The sequence below is a fragment of the Leptonychotes weddellii genome, chromosome 2 (genome assembly GCF_054177405.1).
Source record: "Leptonychotes weddellii isolate Sample4059 chromosome 2, ASM5417740v2, whole genome shotgun sequence".
In the NCBI taxonomy this organism is placed as follows: Eukaryota; Metazoa; Chordata; class Mammalia; order Carnivora; family Phocidae; genus Leptonychotes; species Leptonychotes weddellii.
Genome location: NC_138370.1, coordinates 46,319,559 through 46,346,772, shown reverse-complemented (window position 1 = coordinate 46,346,772; position 27,214 = coordinate 46,319,559). Strand labels below are relative to the sequence as shown.

At 37.9% G+C, this 27,214-nt stretch overlaps 1 long non-coding RNA gene across 1 annotated transcript in view; it reads right to left on the bottom strand.

Annotated features, from left to right (window-relative positions):
* Positions 1 to 27,214, bottom strand: part of LOC145719461 (uncharacterized) — a 171,725-nt gene that overhangs the window by 107,804 nt on the left and 36,707 nt on the right. The gene's annotated exons all lie outside the window — the stretch shown is intronic.

The window sequence follows — 27,214 nt, the reverse complement described above, 5'->3', positions numbered from 1 at the left end:
AGAGTAGATGTGAACCCGAGGAAGGTGTGCCTGAGGAGGTGCTGGGAAGATTCTGATCAGCTGTTGAAGGGAGACACTGAATGTCACGTGACAGAGGTCACCTCTTAACGTCAGGGTTATGTTTGAGTGGTGATTTAAAAAATGATGTAGCAGGGGCGCCTGGGTGGCTCAGTTGGTTAAGCGACTGCCTTCGGCTCAGGTCATGATCCTGGAGTCCCGGGATCGAGTCCCGCATCGGGCTCCCTGCTCGGCAGGGAGTCTGCTTCTCCCTCTGACCCTCCTCCCTCTCATTCTCTCTGTCTCAAATAAATAAATAAAATCTTTAAAAAAAAATAAAAAATAAAAAATGATGTAGCTGACGAAGAAACATGAAAAGCACGGCTTTGCAATATCGTGAAATAGACATGCAACATCCAGGATAAATGACTGAGTATTGATTAGCCAGCTCAGAGACTATAAGACATTAAAAATGAAATTTGTAGTAGTAGTACTCTGAGGAAGTAGGACTGTGCCTCCTGCGGTTTGTTGCAAGGAATTTTCTTTTGGGAAAATCCTGTTGAATTCCATGACTTGTGAATCTGGTTCTAGGGACTGTAAGTCTTATAAGAAAAGAGAACTATTTTATTTTTTATTTTTTTAAAGATTTTATTTATTTATGTGTGAGAGAGAGACAGAGAGAGAGAGAGAGAAGCAGGGGCATGGGCAGGGGGAGAGAGAGAAGGAGACTCCTTGCTGAGCAGGGAGCTTGATGAGGGGCTCAATCCTGGAACCCTGAGATCATGACCTGAGCCAAAGACAGACGCTTAACCAACTGAGCCACCCAGATGCCCCAGAAAAGAGAACTCTTTTACCAAGATACCAAGATATCTTTAAAAATTCTCATTTTTAGCCCAGCTACCTTTTATTAAAAGAAATCATTACAGTTCTATTTGTCCAAGTTACTGTTTTCAAACTGGGGCTAAAATGAGGGCGAGCCAGTGTGGCTCCTGTCATGGCCCTATTTTATACCACACGCTTTGTTTAAATGCTTAGGCCTCAGATACGTGTGCAAACGGGCTGTGTGCCTATATATTGATCTTAGCAATGTTCTCCATAATGGAGAGAATACATTAAAATTTGGCAATAATACTCCTTCGAACTAAGTCAGTTCTTCTTTGAAGACGAAACTTGTTTCTCACAACAGAAAAATGTTATCGCTAAGAACTCCTTCAACAACAAACAATTATACAGGGATATACCTTCTACAATTGGTGAAATTATCAAGAGGTATAAGATTTCGTCTTATTCTCCTAAAGGTTATGGTCTAGTCAGGCACACAAGACAGAGAGATGGAATATGATGACTTGTTATATGTGGTAGCATAAGCTAAGTGCTTAGTGAGCCATACTGACAAGCAGCACTCCAGGAAGGCCAAGGGCTCTTTAGATTAGACAGGTGGATAAACATGGGACTTGAACAAAGGCTTAAACTGAGGGGGGAACTGTTCGCAGAGGAGGGAAGTAGATGATTCAGGTAGTTGGGGTAGATTTTTTTTTTTTTTGCAATTATTAACTTCTCTTCTTTCCTGTAATAGGATTATACACTCCTGTTAATTGCAGTGTGATTTGTAATGTCCACTCAGAGGGGAAGTATATGTTCTTGGTCTATTAATGTTGGGCTTGCCAATGCGACTTGCTTTGACCATGAAATATGAGTAAATCCTGACATATGCCACATCAGAGCAGAAGCTTTAAATGTGACTGCCTGTTTTGCTTCTGTTTTCTGCCAGGACCACAGTCTGTCCCAGAGAGTGGCTTCTTCTTGGGTGTGGGTTCCAGAATGAAGTGACACATAGAACAGAGTTGGAACCTAGAGCAGAACTGAAGCCCAGGGAAAGCCAACCTGTAATATGAATGAGAAATAAATATATGTTGTTGTAATCCAGAGATCTGGGGGCTTGTTTGTTACTACCGTGCAGCTGACCAATACAGGGAGGGATCACAACTTGAGCAAATGAATGAAGACAGAAAGCTACATGGATGTGGGGCAGTAAAAGAAAATCTACTTTGGTCTAGTCAAGGGATTTGTGTAGGAGAAAAATTAAAACAAACAAAAAAAAGAGTTTGGGCCATGTTAAGGAAGCCTCAAATAACAGATTAAGAACACTGACCTTGTTCTAAAGGCAGTGAGAAAGCACTAAAGATTTTGAGTGCAGGCACAAAGGAACAAAGGGAGAATTTGGGGAATATTTGTCCAACAGCAGTGTTAAGATAAAATGGAAAGTGGCAAAGAAACATATACTTAGGGCGCCTGGGTGGCTCAGTCATTAGGTGTCTGCCTTCGGCTCAGGTCATGATCCCAGGGTCCTGGGATCGAGCCCCACATTGGGCTCCCTGCTCAGCGGGGTGTCTGTTTCTCCCTCTTCCACTCTCCCTGCTTGTGTTCCTTCTCTCGCTGTCTGTCAAATAAATAAATAAATAAATCTTAAAAAAAAAAAAAAGAAACATGTTCTTAAGCACGTGCTTTAAAAATGTTTCTGAATAGGGGTGCCTGGCTGGCTCAGTCAGTAGAACATGTGACTCTTGATCTCAGGGTCGCTGGTTCAAGTACCACATTGGGTGTAGAGCCTACTTAAAAAAACATTTCTGAAGAAAAATGATTATTTTGTTAGAAGAGGGTGGAGTTCATATTTCCACATATAAAAGTGCAAGGAGGGGCGCCTGGGTGGGTCGGTCGGTTAGGCATCTGCCTTCAGCTCAGGTCGTGATTCCAGGGTCCTGGGATGGATCCCTGAGTCGGGCTCCCTGCTCCGCGTGGAGTCTGCTTCTCCCTCTCTCTCTGTCTCTCCCCAAGCTTGTGCTCTCTTTCTCTCTCCCTTGGTCTTGCTCTCTCAAATAAATAAATAAAATCTTAAAAAAAAAAAAAAAAGCGCAAGGAAAACAAATCAAATGGGCAAAGCAATTTTAAGGTAGAAAAGAATTGATACGCCCAAGATAGCCCAAATGTTTTCTTAGGCCAGGGAAGCAGGACAATCTGCTCTGATTTGCTGACATCTTTGTCATGCTGTTGCTTCATGTAACTACATTAACTGCCTGAGGCCGAAGCCTTCTTCATAATTCAAGTTTGTCCCTTCTCTTTGTCCAAAAATTCCAACTGGCCTGCAATCGTTTTCTTTGTCTGCATATCTGTTATTAATGTTCTGCTCACTCTGGTATATATATCCTGTGAAATCATGAAGTGGAAGAGAAGTATTTAAGGCACAGAAAACCCATAGGCTTGCTGGTCTGTAATTGGTACATGCAGAAACTATAAAACTTCAGCACAAGTGATCTTTACCACACATATGAACTAGGATGAAAGTTGACATGAAGGGTGGCTATCTGGTATTCCGCAATAACATGAAGTTTACCTGCTTTTTATTTTGCTCAACACTTCACCTGCTTTGGGTCCACTCAGGAGTATCTTTCATATCTAAGCAGGACAAGTTTTTACATGGATTGGATGAACTATCTTGCATTTTCCCAGGTGATGTGTCATTTGATGAATTGGTTTATTGAGGGCAGATAACAGACTCATGCACACAACAACACAGAATGAAGAAGGTCATCTAAACCTTGCAATCCTCACCTGTGCCCAGATGTGAGTTTCTCCCATTTTGAATTCCTCAATAGAGTTTTCTCTCTGGGTTGCCCTGAGACATTTTTACTCACCCTGAACACAGTGTTTGCCTCAAATCTCATAAAGCCTGGCGTGTTACTGCTGTTCTGCAAGTCTCCTGCTTTGCGAACGACAAGGTTTAATGAATTGGGAATATCCACGCACATTGCATTCACTTAAAAAGGGAAAAATCCTTTTAAACAGCTATAGCCACAGAAATTCAATTTCGTTTATTTAGGAGGAAATGAGAAACCTGAATTGTAGGAGTGGAGTCTTACAATCTCTCAGACTGATAAAAACACGGTTTGGGGGATGGTTGGAACAGCAAGGAATTGCTTCAGCCGAAATTATTTTCGCAAGCACATTTCCAAACCTACGATCATGTTTTGATAAGAAAAATCCCCTTTCTCCACAAGTTCTCAGGTCCCACTCATTGGCCCCTCACCCTCAATTCTGGGATCTATGTCAGGCTGTTATGTGGCTCAGTTCTTGGTGATATGTTTTCAATTTGAGTCAACTTGATGAGAGAAAAATTACTAAAAAGTGGGAATGAGCTGTGAGGTGAATAGGGTTTTCCTATCAAAGTGGAGGTATTTTTAAAAGCATTTATTATTTCAAACTAAAACATTTATAGAAAGCCATGAGTGTGAAGTGTATGGTTACCAGTTGCGGCTTGCCGTATTGAAAACTTCAAGTTCAGAGGAAATATTTACTGAGGCTCTGGCTAGCAAATAGTTTGTTCATGGGAATAATTTGGTCCAGAAGGCATGTCAGTTTAAAACAATAGTTTACTAACATAGTAACAGGCAGTTAGGATTCATAAATGTTGCCATGATTGAGATGTAATTTGGGGGTCTTAGATGGAAGCAATTCTGTTTTTAACAGAACAGAACTTAAAGCCTGTATGGCTAGGTCTTACACATGACATGAATGTCAGAAGTGAGAAAATAAGCCCTCCATTTTCAGTATTTTATGGTCTCTGATGTAATATGGTTATTTTCTTCTGTGTTGAAAATGATGAACATCGTTTCTGGCACATTTGTTCCATAGTAAAGAAGTATTTAGCTTACAAGTGAAAAAGTCTGGCTTTGACTGTGGATTAAAGAGATGTTGTAGAGCTAAGTTTACTTTTGCAGGAAAGGTCAGTTTTGCATGACGTTTTCTGGAAATTTGGTTTTGGAATGTAAAAAATTCTCTTGTCATGTGAATTCTGGAGATCTGAGGGAAATATGTTTAATCACATTTGGTGAGAACATTCCTTTTTGTGTGAGTTCTTAATAAGCTCACAGCATTTTTTCTTATTCAATTTTATGTCATGGGGTTCATTTTACAACAACGCATATCATGTATTGTCGAATAAAGAGCAGGTTGCAGGGGGACCCGCATCGCGCAGCCAGTTAAGTGTCTGAATCTTGGTTTTAGCTCAGGTTGTGATCTCAGGGTCATGAGATCAAGCCCTGGGTTTGGCTCCTTGGTCGGTGCGGAGCCTGCTTGGATTTCTCTCCCTCTCCCTCTGCCCTTCCTGCTCATGCTCTCTCCATCTCTCCCTCTAAAATAAATAAATAAATCTTAAAAAAAAAAGAGCAGGATGCAAACAGTATTGTTGGTATATTACCTTATATACACGTAAAATTGTGTGTGTATGTGTGCATGTGTATAAAAAGAAAGGTATCTGGAAGGTTGTTAATATTTAACTCTAGGTGGTGGGTTTTAGGTGATTATTATTTTTTTGTATAGTTTTTTAAGAGCGCTTGGTTTTCTTTTGTTATTATGAAATATGCCATACATTTGAAAGAGGACATATGTATAGTTTAAAGAAGAATAACATAATGAATACCCACAGTTCAGCTAAAAAATAGGACGTTACTTTATCTTGGCCTTCCTTCTGCCCCTGCCTCTTTCATGGAGGCAATTACTTGCCTGAATTTTGCATTTTGAACTAATCATTTCTTTGCTTTTCTGTATGGGTTCGCCACTTATAAATGTATCCATAAGCCATATATAGAGCTTATTTTCATTGCTTTGAACTTTAAATAAATGGAGCCATACTGGATATATTCCTCTGTAACTTCCTTTTTCTTTTTGTTTTTTGTTTTTGAGATTTATCCATGTTGATGTGTGCCGTTGATTTTTTTTTCTTTGAGAGTGGACAATATCAACACAAAAAAATCAATTCAGTTGAAGTCATTTTGAAAAGAAAAATCTCGTATTGATCTTTAGAAATCTATGTGGCTGAAGGAGTGCTGAATTATCATGCTCCTGTGACCTGAAAATTGTTTTTTTACCGTTCTTATATGTTTATCTGTAGATGGTGTCTATAGCTGCCCACAGGATGTGATTTCAGGGATCCCCGGCTGTGCATCACAATGGAAAAATACCTCCCAAATCGTGTCATTTACCATCTGACATGAATGAGTATAGCCAGTAATCGCCTTGAGCAGGTGTTGAGGGGCAGAGGGAATAGTTCTAGACCTTGAGATGTTTGGAAGATGGGCCTCAGTGGGACATTTAAATGAGGCCCCCTGGCATCGCACCGGCCACTGAGAACACAGTGAGAGACAATAGTAGGTGTGTGAGCTACAGAGAAAGGAGGTGGAAAGGCAAACTTTTACCTCCTTTATAACGTTGCCCATGTGTAGTGACAAGCACTTTTTGAGTACCTAGTGTGTAAGGCTCCGTGCCAGGCATTTTCAACTCAAAATATAACTAAAACCCAGTCCATGCCTTTTTTTTTTTCATTTTTTAAATTTAAATTCAATTAGCCAACATAGAGTAGTGTTTCAGACGTAGTGTTCAATAACGTAGTGTTCAATAATTCATCAGTTGCATATAACACCCAGTGCTCATCGCATCACATGCCCTCCTTAATGCCCCTCACCCAGTTACCCCAATCCCCACCCTCTCCCCTCCAGTAACTGCTCAGTTTGTTTCCTAGAGTTAAGAGTCTCTCATGGTTTTTCTTCCTCTCTGAAGACCCCCATTCAGTTTTCCCTCCCTTCCTCTATGCTCCCCTGTACTTTCTTATATTCCACATATGAATGAAACCATCTGATTGACTGATTTTGCTCAGCATAATACCCTCTAGTTCCATCCATGTTGATGTAAATGGTAGGTATTCATCCTTTCTGATGGCTGAGTATTTAAAGAATTGTCTCTAAAACAGCAACAATCTTTGTACCATGTCCCAGAGAGCACAAAAGAATCGACTGACTGCCTCGGGGGCATCAATGAGGAGGCCATGCTGTGCTGAGACTTGAAGGAAGACAAGTCTGGCGGGCAAGGAAGGAGAGGTCGTTCCTAACTGAGGAAGGGCCTTTACAGAGGACAGGGATATGGGGACGCCGACTCCGGGAACCTGCTAGTACATATGGGCTCGAGTATAGGGTCTGTTCTCCGCCACTAATGTGATGGTTCTAGAACCTGGCCATGTCACCCACCTAACTGAAATCACTCTCTGCTTCTCTAGCACTAAGCCTTGCATGGCACATGATATTTGCCCCTGAGCGCAGTCCTCCTCTCCCTCCTTTTCCCTTTCTGCATCACAGCTTCCTCATCTACAAAAACAGAGAAGTACATCAGGTTACCTAAGCTCAGCTCTGCTTCTTTCCACAGAAAGCCTGACAGCAACCACCACTTGCTAACTGGAGAATGAGTATTTATTCTAAGAAAGAGAAGATTTCTCTTCATTGCTGCAGTTGAATAATAGAATTCCAGAAACACCCAGGTTCCAGTGAATGTAGATGATCTGCCCATGAAAGTCCAAGTCCAGGGGTATATGAGAACACCAAGTAATCACTTACCAAATATTTGAGAACCTACTCTGAGCGAGACACTATATGGCCATTTTTCCATGTGCTCTACTGAAGAATCACAGAAAGGAGAAATTCCCATCCCTCTCCCACCGCCAGCTTCCCAAATCAGCCTTCCTATAATTTGACTCTGCTGCATAGGAAATCCATACAAAGCTCATCAGCCCTGTAACTAACCAGAGCAGGCAGTGACAAAGTAAAGTAATCATGAGCACAGATGGATTGAACTATAGATGTTGGAGTCTGCACTTTCCTCCAGAAACCAAGTTTCTTTTTCCTCTCCAGTTTTTCCTTTTATGGCCAGGTTTAATGTTATCAACCTAGAATTTCTGATACTCCAGAGAAAACCCTATGAGATGTTGCATGTTGCTCTTAGACCCCATTCTCTTGAACACCCCCAAAGCCTCTCTTGGATCCCTCACAAAGGGAAGGCTGCTGAATTGCAGCAAGCTTTGTGTTTTAAGCTATCTATCTCCCTGTTTCTTTCCAGGTCTCCTCTAGGACAGATACATTCAGGGGAATAAATAAGAACATCTCTGTTGCTACCATCTTGGTCTGAGCCATTGTATATCTCACCTAGTTACTGTAGTATTTTCCTAACTGGTTTGCCCGCTTCTATCCTTGACTCTCCTTCAGTCCACTCTCAACAAAACAGGAATGACAACAAAACGTCATTCCTCTGTTAAAACACTTTAAGCTAGTCTGCCTACTTTCCCTCCTTGCCCTCCACTGTCCCTTCCTCCATTTCTCTTACTCAATCTCCTACTGCTCCCCTTGCTTACTATATATGTGACATCCCAGCCTCCTTTCTGTTTCTCCAACACAGCTGTTTCTCCAGGCACCCTCTCACCTCAGGGCATTTGCACTTGCCGTTCTTTACCTCTGCCTGGTCCACTGTACCCCCATATCTGGCTCATTCCCTCACCGCCACCAGGTCCGTACTCGAATATTACATTCTTGATGAGGATTACCCTGGCTGGCTGCTTTATGTGAAATTATAATTCCCAGGCCCTGTGTTTCCTACTTTCCTTCCTTTCCTTATTTTTCTTTATAGTACTCCTTGTCATCTAAAACATTATGTATTTTACATTTTTCCTTTGCCTATTCTGTGTCTCCCTCCACTAGAATATAAGCTCTGCAGACTTTTTGTCTGTTTTCACATTACTGTATTCGTTGTCACATAGTATGTTGTGTTTGTGTGTAATAAATGAATGAGTGTGTAAAAATAAAGGATTATGGCTACCTTCTATTACTTTTCTTAGAATACTTTAGTTCCCATCTAGGATTTAGTTAGAACCACACTGAGTTTTCACTTGAATGAAAACATTTACACATGGTGTTTTCTTTTTATGTCCCACAACATTCACTATTTGAATTTTGTCTTTTCCCAGCTGAAGAGTGTAATATATTGAGGGCAAGGTTAATCATTTCTGACTGTTCTCACATTTTGGAAAAGAGTCATTTGTGTTAGAAAGTGAAAAATTTTTAAGCTTTCAAGAAATATTGGGCTCCTGGGTGGCTCAGTTGGTTAAGCGACTGCCTTCGGCTCAGGTCATGATCCTGGAGTCCCGGAATCGAGTCCCACATCGGGCTCCCTGCTCAGCGGGGGTTTGCTTCTCCCTCTGACCCTCTTCCCTCTTGTGCTCTCTGTCTCTCATTCTCTCTCTCTCAAATAAATCAATAAAATCTTTAAAAAAAAAAAAAAGAAATATTTTTTCTTTTTTTTTTTAAGAGTTTATTGATTTATTTAAGAGAAAGAGAGCTTCAGCCCAAGAGGGGGAGGGGGCAGAGGGAGAGGGAGAAGCAGGCTCCCCCCTGAGCAGGGAGCCCGACATGGGGTTCAATTCCAGGACTCCGAGATCATGACCTGAGCCGAAGGCAGACGCTTAAGTGATTGAGCCACCCAGGCGCCCCAAGAAATATTCTCTTTGAGGAAATGGCTCAGAAATAACATTTGTTTGTTTGTTTATTTGAAATAGCTTTTAAATATAGCTTTGTGTGATCCACACATTCAGTGAAAAGACACCTTTGAGAAGCAAGACTTATTGTTAGGTTAAGGCAACTTTTACAGTTGAGGTGGGTGATCACATTTCTATCCCAGTTCTTCATCTTGAACTTCAGATTTTTGAGGGAACATTTGGGTTAGGTGGTCAACAAGTGCATAGATTCCCTTAACTTCTTTAACTTAAGTCAGGGGGTAAGAAGAGAGTTTTCTTTGCGGAAAGAAGGTGGAGGGGGGTGTCAACAGATCTGTCCTGCCACTTGTTTTTACAAAGTTGTACTGGGACACAGCCACACCCACTTGCCTATGTGCTGTCTCTGGGTATCGTCTCTGCTGTCTGGCTTGTACAGAAAAGCCACAGATCCTTTGTGGATCCCTGACGTTAGAGCATAACCTATTCAAGCTGGGGAGGCCGGCCAAAAGGCAGGGACCATACAGAGGAGGATAAGACAAAGGTGTCAGACAAGCCACAGAATGGCTACTCTGTTCTTAATTAATTAATAGGTAATCACACATTTTCTCAATTTGTGCAATTGCTCAGTCCTGTTACATTATTTATAAATATAAATTTTCTGAGTAAAACCACATATCCTCATTGATTTATTGAAACTCAGAACTGCTTTTTTTTTTTTTTTTAAGATTTTATTTACTTATTTTGACAGAGACACAGCGAGAGAGGGAACATAAGCAGTGGGAGTAGGAGAGGGAGAAGCAGGCTTCCCGCCGAGCAGAGGCCCGATGCGGGGCTCGATCCCAGGACCCTGGGATCATGACCTGAGCCGAAGGCAGACACTCAATGACTGAGCCACCCAGGCGCCCCAGAACTGCTTTTTATTTTTATTTTTTTTAAAGATTTTATTTATTTGTCAGAGAGAGAGAGAGAGCGAGAGCACACAAACAGGGAAGGGGCAGGCAGAGCAGGAAGATGGAGAAGGCTCCCCGCTGAGCATGGAGCCTGATGCAGGACTCCATCCCAGGACCCTGGGATCATGACCTGAGCCAGGGGTGGATGTTTAACTGACTGAGCCACCCAGGCATCCCCAGAACTGCTTTTTAAAATTTTGGATTGTTTTTCAAGTAATAGGACTCTAGGGGCGCCTGAGTGGCTCAATGGGTTAAGCATCTGCCTTCGGCTCAGGTCATGATCTCAGGGTCTGGGGATCGAGCCCCGAGTCCAGCCCCGCGTCGGGCTCTTTGCTCAGCAGGGAGTCTGCTTCTCCCTCTCCCTCTGTGCTCCTGTGCCCCGCCCTCTCTCTCTCAAATAAATAAAATCTTTAAAAAAAAGTAATAGTGACTCTTGCCCCTAATTTGCAATTCTTTTTTTTTAGATCAAATATTATTCTGTAAGCAACACAGCTTTTTATAACACAAATTACACTCTAATATGTTTTATATGTGTCTCTTCACATATGATTGAAATTTGTTATATGTAAGTTAACCCTATTGCAGTGATTAGTCTTAATGAAATTATCTCTTTAAACATTAACTACTTCACAATGGAATATTAGGTAGCATTAATGCTGTAGTTAATTTGGTCACCCAGTCAGTTTACATAAAAAAAAAAAGACTTAGTTTTTGGATTTTCTTGAAACACGGACAGCACCTCTGCATTTAATATTGTATTTTATTTCTGATATATCAAGATAGATTGTATTGAAATGCCATTGAGATGTGCGATAAATATTAAAATTAAGAACTGCGTTTAACATTCGAGAAGCTTTCAGAATGTGATTTGCATTTGGAAATCTCCAGGAATGCTCTACTTGGAAGATATATCATCTGTTTAAATGAATGAGGTTGGTATAATAGAGACTAGGTGTCAAATCAAGCCTTCCAATATTTGTTGGGAAATAAGACACGTGACATTTTTAGCACTAAATACAACTCTAGTGGTCTGAAAACGTTAGGTGTCTCTGCAAACATATTATAATCAGATTAACTTAGGCACTGTGGCAAAGAGTAGACTTCTGTCTTAAATATAAAGCCATTAAATCAGAAATAGTTCATCTGTACTGCATAGTTGCCATAAATTCTATCATTCAGTCCAAAAGCAATAATAAAAACAAATCTATTCATGCAGACTTATGTGTGCCAGGCACTGTTCTATTGCCTCCCAGGAATTATATCACTTGTTCTTCACAGCAACCTTCTTCTGTATGTTTTGCTGATGAAGAAACTGAGGTTTAAGTAACTTCTCAAGAACACAGAGAGGATGTGATGATGCTTGACCGACCCAGGTAATCTGTCCAATCCTGAAGTCTGGCTCTTAACCTCTGCAGTGTAGCACTGCTCTAGAGAGGTGTAATCTAGATTATAGATTATGGAGAAATACTTAAATAGATCCTCTTTTCTTATCTGTTTTGTGTCCTGTGACTTGGTTAAAAATACTGTTCTTTCCAGGGGGCCTGGTGGCTCAGTCAGTTAGGCGTCTTGACTTTGGCTCAGGTCATGATCTCAGGTCCTGGGATTGAGCCCCTCCTGTTGAGCCCCTCTTGTAGAACCCCTCCTGTCAAGCCCCACCTGGAGCCCCAACCTCAGTGGGGAGCCTGCTTGTCCCTCTCCCTCTGCCCCCTCCTCCCTTTCGTACTCTCTCTCTCTAATAAATAAAATCTTAAAAAAAACACTGTTCTTTCCTATCCTCTGTTATTTCCTGCACCCTTCAACCCTGTGTCCCTTACATTTACATTCTTTATTGCCTTTTAGAGAACAGTCTTATAAGTGAAATTAAAAATCATGTCCTCAAAACATTATGGTTATCTTTCTCTTATTTATCCTTTCCCTAGTTTCTTAACTATGATGCTGTAAATCTCACCTATCATCCCTGCCTCAAAAGGTGCTTTCTCATTAAAAGAAAAAACAGAGCCGTTCCAGGGTTGTTCCAGACAGCTGTATTATGTTGAGATGACTTAGGTCTGGAAGGTGTTCATTCTACTGGACATTTCTGGAAACAAATATTTTAGCTTGATTTATGGTGCTGAAATAATTATTGTTATTTTACGGATTCCACATACTTCCATTGGAAGAACATTTGGAAAGCATCTTCCAGTTGTCTAGGCACCATTCCCTGCCCTGAATTATTTCAATTTAATTAAACCATGTGCTATTTTGTGTCAATAAATAATGCTTGTAAACAGACATGAAGGTGAAAAGTACAATTTAGCAGGACATGTTACTGATATGAGGCCATCAGCCCGGATATGTCAAGTAATCTACAAGCACATTCTTTGTACACTTTTATGTAGAGCCAATTATTATGGTATCTAGACACCATCTGGATCACACCCTATGTCTTCATAATCATGTGAAATTTTAGGACTTTGCAGGAAGAACCTATGTTGTTTCATGCTGACCTTTTTTTAAGATTTATTTATTTATCTGAGAGAGAGAGAGAGAGAGCTCATGCACACAGAGGGAGAGGGAGAGGGAGAAGCAGGCTCCCAATGTGCAGGGAGCCTGATGCGGGGCTTGATCCCAGGACCCTGGCATCATGACCTGAGCCAAGAGGGCCTCTCAGGCGCCCCTCATGCTGACTTCTTTTCTCCCTCTCCCAGCTTCTAGATTTTGTCTGCTGAATGAGCAATTATTATGTAGCATCTGGACGTTGAAGAGTGTAGTCTCATTGCCTGTTCAATGTACATGTGACTAAAATTTCCACTTCTGCCTTTGGAAGGATAAGGAGGAAAGGAGGAGAAGTTTTGGGCAAGCGGTTAATAAATTCAGCAAAGCTTGCTTAATTACTTCAAATATCAATGAATTATTATTGACTAATAGTCTACCTTGTTCCAGAGAAGACTTGAGGATATACATGCATATATAAAATAAGATTAAACGTATGCATGAATAGAAAGTCAAGACCCGAGTAAATATAATGTGAAGGTCAAAGCTGGGGAGAATTAGAATAGAACCATTCACACCCATGTGAGTAAAGCCAAGTTCAGTTTGGCTCTGAACTTCCTGTGACTAATATGGAAAGGGAAACATAATTGATAGTCTAAATTTAATTCACTGAAAAGAAAGTATGCCAATATTGCAGTGCTTTTTTCCTCATTATTTTGAGCATCAAAGTCATGTGGGACAGAGCTTTTATCAGTCGCATCTTGCTGTGTTGGTCATTGTTAGGGAAGTGGATTGATTCTTTCCTGCTACAGATCATAACTAAATGTATTATTGCATTAGCTCAAATGTCACCTGGAAGTAACAAATTTCTCTCACAATGTATTTTTTATTTATTATTATTATTATTATTTTTTACAATGTAGTGAATTTAAGCCTGAGCTATAATTAACTCACTTGGCAGAATCTGGCTTGTTCATTCTTAGTTCAGTTATAAGGACCTACTCCAGTTGCCATGTAGAACTACCTAGAACCATTCATATCTTTCTCTGTGTTTCCCCCTGTGTATTCTTGTTTCTAGGCCTCTATTCAGTCTGGGGTCTCTGCCTCAAATATGCCTGTTAGAAATTGCAAAGGGTATGATATTTTACCCTGCTTGCAAGCTAGCAAGTTAACTGCCATAGTTTCACGACTCAGCAAGTAGCAGTAGCCAGAGCATGAGCTTGGTGGTTTGCATTACAAGACAGGAACCCTGACCTTAAGGAACCTGAATATTTTAATCTTTATGGGCAATAAGAATGCCTGCTCCTCACTGGGTGTTATGCACAAACAATGAATCATGGAACACTACATCTAAAACTAATGATGTAATGTATGGGGATTAACATAAGAATAAAAAAATTTAAAAAAAAAAGAAAGTAAAAATCGATTGAAAATACTAAAAAAAAAGAATGCCTGCTCCTTTGCCCTGGAGAAAGACATTCTCTCTATCTTCCAAGGTGGTTAGCTAGATACTCTTAATCTCAGGAAACAAACTGAGGGTTGCTGGAGTGGTGGGGGGTGGGAGGGATGGGGTGGCTGGGTGATAGACATTGGGGAGGGTATGTGCTATGGTGAGAGCTGTGAAATGTGTAAGACTGATGAATCACAGACCTGTACCCCTGAAACAAATAATACATTATATGTTAATAAAAAATATTAAAAAAAAATACAAACATCCTTGAAAAGATAGTTTGGAACAATGACAGTGCATCTACTTGCAAGAAATGCAGAAATGTGATGGACCCATGAAGAATGGTTTCTCAACACTACTTCACTCTTTTATATCTTCTTAAATACCATCCATCCCTGAAAAATCAACATTTTAAGGGCTACCTTATTTCAGCCTTCTTGGTTCCTACATTTTAGTGAAATGTTACCTCTCAGAACTCTCTGGGAACTTCCATTATAATTATGATACCACCAGGATTTTAAAATTAGTCTTCTAACATACACTTCCCTGTTTCTAGTGGTTTCATGTAAATCAACAGTTTTTTTCTTTCCTTAGGGAGGTTCTAAGGCCTTTGAGGGCAGGAACTACTTTTTGAAGCTTATTTTGTACCCACTACAGTACTCAATATTAGAGATGGTATTAGAGAATGTATAGGAGGAATATGAGAAAAGGCCACAGTTAGAAAGGTCCATGGTAATAAAATGATAAATAATTGTCCATAATTTCCCATCTGTCATGCTTTAGTGACCAAAGAAACAGAATTCCTAACTAAGAATCTGGAAGTTTTTATGATTTCATAGCCATAGCATGTCAGGATTCTACAGTCAACTCTTGGCTTAATTTTACTGCAATATTAATCTTGGTGTGTTACTGAATTGTGTTGATTTATCTCTAATTCAACATAAGGAATGGCAGGGACGCTCAAGAGACAAGTCTGGCTCTGTTTTTATCCAAATGCTTCTTGGGTAAACAGGGCCATACAATGTGCAGAAGACAGGTGGCGGGAGGTAGAAGGGAAAATTCTGACGTGGCATAATCCATGTAGGTACTAATTAATAAGGAGTAAGTCCGTATTTATGGAAAACTAACTAGATATCTGCACTGAGCTTGGCAGCTTGCTTCTGGCACAGAAGCAGAGAATGACACAGCACATATATTTGAAATAATTTGTCAACCTAAGTAAATAGTTTTCTTTTTTTTCCTGCATAACTCTCTCTTTCAAAAAAAAAAACACCCACAAAATATGTTTTAAAATGGAAATAAAAGGCTCCTTGACAGAACATGATTTTGTAGATGTGTGAGAAGCATTATAGTCCAGTGCAAAGCATAGGCTTTGAGGCTGGGTTAAAATAAGTACCGTACTACTTATTCACTAAGTGAGTCAGGTTGTATTACATGTGTTTGCTGAGTTGTCTTATCACTGGCACATACATTTGGACCCTGGAATGATCCTTTTCATGATTACTAAATAATTGACTCATAACAATGATTCAAGGCTGGAGAAGTGGGGAGATGATTAAAGAAGAATTAAAAAGGCCAGTGTTAGGCAGGCGGGGTGGCGGGGATGAATGAGTAGAACACAGCGTATCTTTAGGGCAATGAAATATTCTGCATGGTAAATTTTGGTGGATACATGAAATCACACATTTAATCAAACCCATGTATACCACCAAGAGTGAATCCTAATGTAAACTATGGACTCTATGGGTGTGAATCCTAATGTAAACTCTGGGTGATTATGATGTGTCAATGTGGGCTCATCAGTTGTAACAAATGCAGCACTGTGGGGGCAGATGTTGATAATGGGGGCCTGCATGTATGTGTGTGGGGGAGGGTAGATGGGAGATCTCTACCTTCTGTTGAGTTTTGCCTAGAACCTAAAACTGCTCTAAAAATAGTCTATTGAAAAAAAGATCTCTTAGAGGCATCCCTAAGCAGCAAATAACCAAAGGGACCTGGCCAGGTTTTAACTATGAGCGAGGGTACCCACCAGGTCTCGGGACTGGAGGGAACAAAGATGACTGCTCTTTGGTGGGTTGTCCTGACTAGTGATGGGTTAAATTGAGAATTTCAATCTCCAGAGCCACGGAAAAAAATTTTAAATTTTGGAACCTTACCAATCTTTGTAAATTTCCCACGCTAAAATAGACAACTTACAAAATTACCTGTGATGTACTTTAGAGGCTTTGTCTGAGTTTCAACTTGGCTTTCCACATTTTTTGCTTGCTTTTTAGACATTCCCATTATAAGGTATAAAATAGGAATTATAATGTAGGGAGCAATAGTTTCTTTGTCAAATTGAAATAAAGTAATTGGTAGCTTTCCAAGATAGTCTGAAGGGGGTAAGTTACATTTATGTGATCTAAATCCTATGGTTAAATGCACCGGGATTAACATCTGTTAAAAGAATTGTGCTTGGCATGCAGGTGTTTCAATATTTGCATTTTGTATGTGTTTCAGAAACAGCCTCTGAGAAAAACATTTATGTAACAATCTGGTGGTTTTATTGTTTAGATCTGTCAGGACAGTCATTTTGTTACTCGGACTTTGTGACCCTCTTGCAAGCTGTAAACTATTTAACGAAGTGAATATATTGAGAAAGATGACAGAGTTTCAAACTTCGGGGGGAAAGAGTATTATATGAGAAGAATCAGCTTCCTCCCCCTGGAGACTGTGCCTAATATGTGAACAGCAAAAACAATTACATTGGTGATTTCAGGAAGTCCAATAAATTCCATCGCACAGTCCTACTTTTGAAATATTACATCACTCCACAAAAGCTTAGGCTCATGTATTAGCTGAAATGAACTAATCATGAATTAATTACCATTGGTTCAGTTTTGTGAATGGAGTGCAGGGGTAAGGCTCTGGTTTCCCTGCGGCCAGTGCCTCGGGGTTTAACGACGCCCGCACTTCAGTCTCCCTGTGCCCGGGCGTATGTGGGGGGCACTAGGCAGCTACTCATTTCAGCAGTCCTGCTGGTCACCTCTCATTGCGGTGATTGACTTAATCATTCTGTAATCCACATGGTTAAAATAAGTTGTGCTCTGGTCGTTTGTTTTGTAGGCGAAGTGGGGGAAATAAATGCAGCGTTTCTCTAGAGATTTGTGGGTTAAACTCAAAGAAGATAGAGGAATCAGTTGGTTTCACACACTGCCAGATTATACCTCAAGCAAATTAAAACTGGGTAAAAGTTGAATTGCAAGTGATTTCAGCTTTATAAACTCCACACATGGCTATGATAGCACATGATGGCTCACATCGGCTTAACTACTTTTTAAGTGCTTTCAATGTCTTTAGGGTACATGAGTATCCAGTGGGACACAATGTTTTGTGTATAAATAGCCACTAGTTTTGAATGTTAATATCTGCCCCGAGGCTTGTTCTCACACAATTTCCTTGCTTTTTAACTTCTAGATCCTAGTTCAGGGTTATTTCAGGCCAGTTTGGAAATTCACCCAGGAAGTTTCAATTGGTGTAGATTTCAGATACATTATTGCTTCAGGTAATTGTCTCCAAGAGCCACTGGGTAGGGTGTATATGGAGTTTCATAGCGTCTGGAAGAGTCAGCACTTCTCCAGGGTTAGAAGAGCCATCTACTGTATTTTCTTTACTTAATAACAATACTTCTACCACTTTTTGTGGCCAGTCCCATAAATTCTACCTTATTCATATCTCTCCTTTGATAGTTTCCAGATTTGGGATTGTACGGACCAGCAAAATCTCCAGAAAGTTCTGGGGGGAACCTGTGTTGATGGTCAAGAAAACTTTTTGTCAATTATGGACAAGAAACAAATACTTTTATCATTTAATAAATGAGAGTACATTTTAACACCAAAAGTTAAGAAAGGTCTACTGTATGAATGAAGAACAATGCTTTAAATTTCGTCAATTTAATTTATGCAGAAGTCAGTTCATTATCTTATTTTTCTCGTTTGGGTGACAGCTTTGTCATGGACTGACATCCAGCAGAAGAATGTAGAGAATTATTGAAAAATTTCCCCAAATTGCTTTGGGATGCCTGGTGGCTCAGTCGGAAGAGCATGCAACTCTTGATTTGGGGGTCATGAGTTTGAGCCCCTGTTGGGTGTAGAGATTACTTAAATAAATGAGTAAATAAAACCTGTTTAAAAAGTTAAAAAAATAAAATAAAAATGGCTTTGGCTTAGAATCAGGAGACCTGGGTTAGGGGTCAGACACAATTCCGTGTTAGCTATTGGATTCTCTCTGAGCTTCTCCAGTGGGACAAGGGGATGATAACCCTAGTCTGGCTTTTCTCACAGGTTATTATGAAATTCATGTGGAAAAATGTGTGCAAAAGTGTGTTTGAGCCATAAAGCACAATGAAAATAAGGTGGTTTCAACGTAAATTTATGCAAGATTATGACGAGGTTCTAGAATCCTACAATTGGGCTTAGCCTCAGGAATCATCTGAGCAATCACTTCACAGCCTTTCCATTTTCAGTGGCAACACAAGCCATTTCTGGTCTCTCATCGGTAAAGTATATAATTTTTTAATTGAACTGGTTTAGATACTTTCCTACTGTAGCGTCCACCTACTGGTACCTGTTTCTTGAAGAAAGAAATCCTCTTCTTTCACCTCTGTGATGGCACTTGAGAAAAGTAAAGGGATTTAATTCCTGAGATTTTATTATTTTTTTTCCAGGCCAAATATCTCTAATTTCTTTCATCATTTCTTGTATGGAAAGATCCCAAGTCTCGTTGTCATCCTGTCTTGCTTCTCCCGTCTCTCAGTGGAACTAAAGATGGACCATTGTATTGCAGGTGCACTGTAGCGAGCACAGAGAAAGGTAAGGTATCAGACTCCCTATTTAACACATTGCACAGCTAGCAATACAGCTGAAGGTTGTGAGCAAGATTGTCCCTGGGTCATCGTCCTCAAACTTCTCCGGATGTTGTCTTCTCTGCTTCCCTCAGACTCTGCATGTTCCTGCCTTCACTCTTAGCACGTTCTATTTAATTATATGTTGTTTGTTTTTCTGAGAATGGCATTTATTTATTTTATTTACTTTATTTAAAATCAATTAATTGACATATAGTGTATTATCAGTTTCAGAGGTAGAATTTAATGATTTATCAGTTGCATATAACACCCAGTGCTCATGACATCACGTGCCCTCCTTAATGCCCATCACCCAGTTACCCCATCTCCCCACCTTCTCTTCAGCAACCCTGTTTGTTTCTTATAGTTAAGAGTCTCTTATGGTTTGTCTTCCTCTCTGATTTCATCTTATTTTATTTTTCCCTCTCTTCCTCATGTTCATCTGTTTTGTTTCTTAAATTCCACATATGAGTGAAATCATATATTTGTTTTTCTCTGACTTACTTTGCTTAGCATAATACCCTTTAGTTTCATCCAGGTCGTTGTAAATGGTAAGATGAATGGATAAAGAAGATGTGGTATATATATAAAATGGAATATTATTTAGCCATTAATTATATGTTAATATGCCTCTATCCTCTAGTATCCTTTAGTATCTCCTTCGGAACAGGGTCGTTATCTTTTTCATTTTTGTGCTCTCATTACACAGTAGATTCTTATTTTTTTAAAGATTTTATTTATTTATTTGACAGAGAGAGAACACAAGCAAGGGGAGTGGGAGAGGGAGAAGCAGACTTCCCACCGAGCAGAGGGCCCGACATGGAGCTGGATCCCAGGACCCTGGGATCATGACCTGAGCTGAAGGCGGTCGCTTATCAACTGAGCCACCCATGCGCCCTACACAGTAGATTCTTAATAAATGTTTTACTCCACTGAACATGGGTCTTTTTCTTGGCAGCCACCTGATTCTGTTTATAAATATTAAGCTGACAGCCCAAATCTTCACATCTTTTTTTTTATTGGGGTCACTGATAAGTCATATATTTCCTATTTTTTTAGTTGCTTACTTTCCCTGGTGTCAAGAGGAAAACCTTCTAAAAAGTTAATTTTATCTTGTTAATTTAGCCCTGTACTCAGTGGGTCTAGTAATTGAGTGCAAGTCTGATTTTTAATTTCTTAAATGATTTGAAATCCAGGTAATACATGTATAAGGAATTCAGTTCAAAGGGCATGAAATGTGTGTGCCGTATAAAGGAAATCTCTTTTCTGTTTGTCACAGAGCCAGCCAGTCATTTCTTTTCTCTGGAAGAAATTGTTACCTGTTTTCTTGTGCATTTCTTAGAAATAGTTTGCACATACACACACACACACACACACAAATACACACACAAATACACATTTTAAAATATATTTACATTATTCTACATGGTGCTTTTATTTATGTTTTTTGTCCAGCTTTATTGAGAAGTTATTCACAAATTAAATTGTATATATTTAAAGTGTATAATGTGATGATTTGATATACATATACATTGTGAAATAATTACCAACATCAAGATAATTAACATATACATTGTCTCCCATAATTAACTCTCTCTTTTCTTTTTTTCTTTATGGTTTTATGGGATTTCTTTATGGTGAAATCCCATAAAACCTACTCTCAGCAAATTTCATGTACACAATACTATATTATTACCTACTTTTCCCTTACCACAGCCCCTGGCAACCACCACCCTGTTTTTATGAAATCAGCTTTATTATTATTATTATTTTTTAAGATTCCACATATAAGTGATACCATACAGTATTTGTATTTCTCTGTCTGGTTTATTTCACTTAGCATAATTCCCTCCGAGTTTATCCATGTTGTCTCAAATAGCAAGAATTCATTCTTTTTTGTGGTTGAATAATATTCCATTATATATATATATATATATATATATATATATATATGAACATCCATGTTCATCAGGGCTATTAGCCCATGTATGTATATACATTATATATATTATATATACTACCTATATATGTGTGTGTGTGTATATACCACATTTTTTTAATCCATTCATCTACTGATGGACACTTTGGTTGTTTCCATATTTTTAGGTACTGTGAATAATGCTTCAAAGAACATGGGAGTTCATATGTCTCTTCAGTATAGTGCTTCTATTTCCTTTGAGTATATTTTCGAGAGTGGGATTGCTGAATCATATGGTAATTCTATTTATTTAATTTTTCGAGGAACCTCCATAGCGTTTTCCACAATGGGAATTTACATTACTACCAACAGTGTACAACGGTTCCCTTTTTCTGCCTCCTTGCCAACATTTGTTATCTCTTTTTTTTTTTTTAAAGATTTTATTTATTTATTTATTTGAGACAGACAGCATGAGAGGGAGGAGGGTCAGAGGGAGAAGCAGACTCCCTGCCGAGCAGGGAGCCCGATGCGGGACTCGATCCAGGGACTCCAGGATCATGACCTGAGCTGAAGGCAGTCGCTTAACCAACTGAGCCACTCAGGTGCCCAACATTTGTTATCTCTTACTTTTTTGATAAAAATAGTTATTCTAACAGGTGGGAGATGATATCTTATTGATGTTTTGATTTTCATTTCCCTGATAATTAATGATGCTGAGCATCTTTTTCATGTACCTTTGGCCATTTATATGTCTTCTTTGGAAAAATGTCTATTCAGCTCCTTCGACCATTTTTAATTGTTTTTTTTTTTTTTTTGCTATTGAGTTGTATGGGTTTCTTATGTATATTGGATATTTACCCCGATATATGGTTTGTAAATAAATATTTTTCCCATTCCATAGGTTGCCTCTTAAATTTATTGTTTCCTTTGCTATAAAGTAGCTTTTTAGTTTGATGTAGTCCTTTATTTAGCTTTTGATGCTTGTGCTTTTGGCATCTTACCTAAAAATTATTGCCAAAACCAATGTCAAGATTTTCTATTTCTTCATGATGCAGTCTTGGTAAGTTGTATGTCTCTAGTAATTTATCCATTTCTTCTAAGTTGTCCAAATTATTGGTATATAATTGTTCATAGTAGTCTCTCATGATCCATTGTATTTTTGTGGTATCAGTTGTAATGTCTGATTTTCCATTTGTTTTCTTCTAGGAGTTTTACAGTTTTAGATCTTACATCTAACTCTTTCATCCATTTTGAGTTAATTTTGGTGAGTTGTATAGCATAAAGGTCCAGTTTCATTCTTTTGCATGTGGGATATCCAGTTTGCTCAACACCTTTTATTAATGAGACTATTCTTTCCCCATTTTGTGTTCTCAGTGCCCTGGTCAAAGATTAGTTGACTGTATATGTGTAGGTTTATTTTTGGCCTCTCTATTCTGTACCGTTGGTCTGTATGTATGTTTTTTATGCCAGTACCATGCTGTTTTGATGATTCCCATAGCTATGTAATATAGTTTGAAATCAGGAAATGTGATACCCCCAGCTTTGTTCTTTTTTAAGATTGCTTTGGCTATTTGTGGCCTTTTGTGAGTTCATACAAATTTTAGAATAGTTTTTTTTTTTTATTTCTGAGAGACATGACATTAGACTTTTGATAGTGATTGCACTGAATCTGTAGATGGCTTTGGATAGTATGGACATTTTAACAATATTAATTCTTCCAACGCATGAGCCTGGAATATTTTCCATTTGTTTGTGTTCTTCAATTTCTTTTTTCAATGTCTTATAAATATTTTCAGGTTTTTCACCACCTTTGTCAAATTTATTCCTAAGTATTTTACTGTTCTTATACTTTTATAAATGAGATTGCATTGTTAATAATTCATTGTTAGTGTGCAGAAACATAATTGATTTCTGCATGTTGATTTTGTATCCTGAAACTTTATTAAATTTGTTTATTATCTGTAACAGTTTTTTGGTGGAGTCTTTTGGGTTTTCTATATATAAGATCATGCCATCTGCAAACAGAGATAATTTTACTTCTTCCTTTCCATTTTGCCTTCCTTTTATTTATTTTTTTCTTTCTTTCTTTTTTTTTTTTTTTTTTTGCCTAATTGCTGTATCTAGGATCTAGTACTATGTCCAATGGAAGTGGTGGGAGTGGGCGTCCTTGTATTTTTCTTGATCTTAGTAAAAGGGCTTTTAACTTTTCACTACTATGTTGTTAGCTATGGGCTTATTATGATTGGCCTTTCCTATGTTGATGTACATTCCTTCTATAACTAATTTGTTGAGATTTTTTATCATGAAAAGATGTTGAATTTTGTCAAATGCTTTTTCTGCCTCTATTGAGATGTTGATTATATGATTTTATATAATGAAATGAATTTTCTTAATGTGGTGTCTCAATTTACTGATTTATGCATGTTGAAATATTCCTGCATCTCAAGGATAAATCCCACCTGATTTCAGTGTATGGTCGTCTTAATATGCTGTTGAATTCGGTTTGCTAGTATTTTGTTGAGGATTTTTGCATCCATGTTCATCAGGGCTATTGGCCCATAATTTTTTTTTCTTACAGTGTCCTTGTCTGGTTTTGGTATCAGGATAATGCTGGTCTCATAAAATGAGTTTGGATGTATTCTTTCCTCTTCAATTTTTTGGAAGAGTTTGAAAAATATTGTTATTAATTCTTCTTTAAATATTTGGTAGACTTCATCAGTGAAGCCATCTTGTCCTGGTCTTTTATTTGTTGGAAGTTCTCTATTACCAATTCAATCTCCTTACTTGTTATTGGTCTGTTCAGATTTTCTATTTCTTCATGATGCAGTCTTGGTAAGTTGTATGTCTCTAGTAATTTATCCATTTCTTCTAAGTTGTCCAAATTATTGGTATATAATTGTTCATAGTAGTCTCTCATGATCCATTGTATTTTTGTGGTATCAGTTGTAATGTCTTGTCTTTTGTTTATAACTTCATTTATTTGATTCATCTTTTCTCTTTCTAGCTAAAGCTTTGTCAATTTTGTTTATCTTTTCACAAAACCAACTCTTAGCTTTGTTGTTATTTTCTATTGTTTTTCTAGCCTCTATTTAATTTAGTTCTGCTCTAAACTTTATTATTTCCTTCCTTCTGCCGTTATTGCTCTTCCTTTGTTCTTTTTTTTCCTTAGTTCCTGGATATGTAATCTTAGATTGATCTTAGATTGCTTATTAGAGATCTTTTTTTTTAAATGAGGTATAATTGACATGTAATATTGTATTAATTTCAGATGTTCAATATGATGATTCAATATTTGTATACACTGTGAAATGACCATGACAGTAGGTCTGACTTCCCCGTCATCATATAAAGTACATAATATGCAATACAATATTGTTAAATATAGTCAGAATGCTGTACATACAATCCCCATGACTTATTTATTTTATGACCTGAAGTTTGTACCTCTTAACTCCTTCTTCTATTTGCCCACCCCATGACCCTCATCCCCTCTGACAACCACCAATTTGTTCCACATCTACGGGTTTTGTTCTGTTTATTTTGTGTTTTAGATTCCACATATAACTAAAATCATATGGTATTTGCCTCTCTGTCTGATTTATTTCACTTGGCATAATACCGTCAAGGTCCATCTATGTTGTTGCAAATGGAAGATTTTATTCTTTTTTATGGCTGAGTAGTTAGTATATCATGGTATGTGTGCACCACATATTCTTAACCCATTCATCCAATGGAAACTTTTGTTATTTCCATATCTTGACTATTGTAAATAATGCTGCAATGAACATGAGAGTGCATATATATCTCTTTGAATTAGTGTTTTTTTATTTTCTCTGGATACATACCCAGAAGTAGAATTACTAGATCATATAGCCTTACAACTGAGTTGAGTCTCTCATAGACAGCATATAGATGGGGTCTTGTTTTTGTTGTTGTTGTTGCCATGTCTTTCGATTGGAGAATTTAGTCCACATACATTTAGAGTAATTATAAATTTGTAGGTATATACTTATTGCCATTTATTAATTGTTCTTTTCTTTTTTGTTGAGATAGACCTGTAATATTATGAGCTTCCCTCTTAGAACTGCTTTTGCTGCATCCCATAGATTTTGATGAGGTATTGACCAGAGTTCTTTTTTGTATTTTGTAAACTGTATTGTTTTTAAAATTTCAATTTCTAATTAGTCATTGCTAATGTATACAAATAAAATATTGTATCCTGAAACTGTTAAATTCACTTATTGGTTCTAATAGTTATTTTTGTTTTTTGAAATTTCTGAAGGATTTTCTTCTAATCCTTTTGTTTACAAATAGAGACAACTTTTCTTTTCCAGTTTGGAGACCTTTTATTTCTTTCACTTATCGTATTGAACTGGCTTTAATTTCCAGTATAATGCTGAATAGATAGTAAGGGGGGCATCACTGCCTTTTTCCTATCTTAGGGAGAAAGCTTTCAGTCTTTCTCCATTAAGTATTATATTAGCTGTAAGTATTCTATAGAACTATAAGTTTTCAAGTTGAGGAAGTTCCCTTTGGGTCCCTCTTTGCTAAGAGTTTTTAGCAGATATGCTTATTTAATTTTTGTCAAATATTCTTTCTGAATTTGTTGAGATGATCATATGATTTTTACTTTTTAGTCTGTGAATGCGCTGAATTACATTGATTGATATGTGAATGTTAAATCACATAAAACACAAAAAATGTTTTCCTTGAATGAACCCTATTTGGTCATGTTTTATTATCTTTTTATATATTATTGGATTTAATTTACTAAAATTTTATTTAGAAAAATTTTTTAAAGACTTTATTTATTTATTTGAGAGAGAGAGCACAAGCGGAGGCAGAGGAGGGGCAGAGGGAGAGGGAGAAACAGACTCTCCGCCGAGCAAGGAGCCTGACATGGGGCTCTATCCCAGAACCCTGGGATCATGACCCAACCGAAGGCTGACACTTAATGGACTGATACACCCAGGTGCCCCTTATTTAGAATTTTTGCGTCTATGTGCATGTAGGATATTGGTTTATGGATTTCTTTTATTATAATGTCAGTCTGGGTTTCATGCCAGAGAACTTCTGGTCTCATGCAATAAGTTGGAAAGTATTACCTCCTATTCAGTTTTGTGGAAGATTTTGTGTAGAATTGATACCATTTATTTCTTAAGTACTTGGCTGAATTCTCCAGTGAAACCATCTGAGCCTGAAGCTTTTATTGATTTGTTTGTGGGATGTTTTTAATTACAAATTCAATTTATTTAATAGTCTATTTAGGTTAGTATTTATTCTTGAATAAATTTGGATAGATTGTGTCTTTAAAGAAATATGCTTATTTAATCTAAATTGCCAAATATTGGCATAATGTTCTTAGTATTTTCTTATTTTCCTCTAATATCTGTAGAATATATAGTGATGTCATCTCTACCATTCCTGATATTGGTAATTTGTGTCTTCTCCCTTTCCTTCTCCTGATTAGTCCAGCTAGTAATTTATCAATTTATTTATTTTTTTAAAGGAGCAGCTTTTTTTATTAATCTTCTCATTGATTTTCTATATTTTATTCTATTGATTTCTAGTTTGATTTTTTTTTATTATTTCATCTCTTCTACATTGTATTTATTTGTCTTTTTGTTTCTAGCTTCTTTCTTTTTTTTTTTAAGATTTTATTTTTAAGTAATCTCTATACCCAGTGTGGGGCTTGAACACACAACCCTGAGATTAAGAGTCTCATGCTCTACTGACTGAACCAGCTAGGCACCCCTCTAGTTTCTTAAGGTAGAAGTTGAGGTCATCCTTCTGAGGTCTTTCCTCTGTCTGAGATAAATAAACCCCTCTAAATATTCGCTGCCAAATTTTAAAATGTTGTGTTTTCACCAACATAATTACTAATTTCCCTTTTTATTTTTTTTGACCCATGGTTTATTTAACATTGTGTTGTTTAGTTTCAATATACTTGAGATCATTTTCCTGATAATTGATTTCTTAGCTATTTTTATTGTGCTCAGAGTAAATACTTTGTATGATTTGGGTCTTTTTAAATTTATAGAGACACGTTCTGTGATCTAAAATATGGTATACCCTCTGAAACAAATAATACATTATATGTTAAAAAAAAAAAAGAAGAAGATAGCAGGGAGGGAAAAATGAAGGGGGGGAAATAGGAGGGGGAGATGAACCATGAGAGACT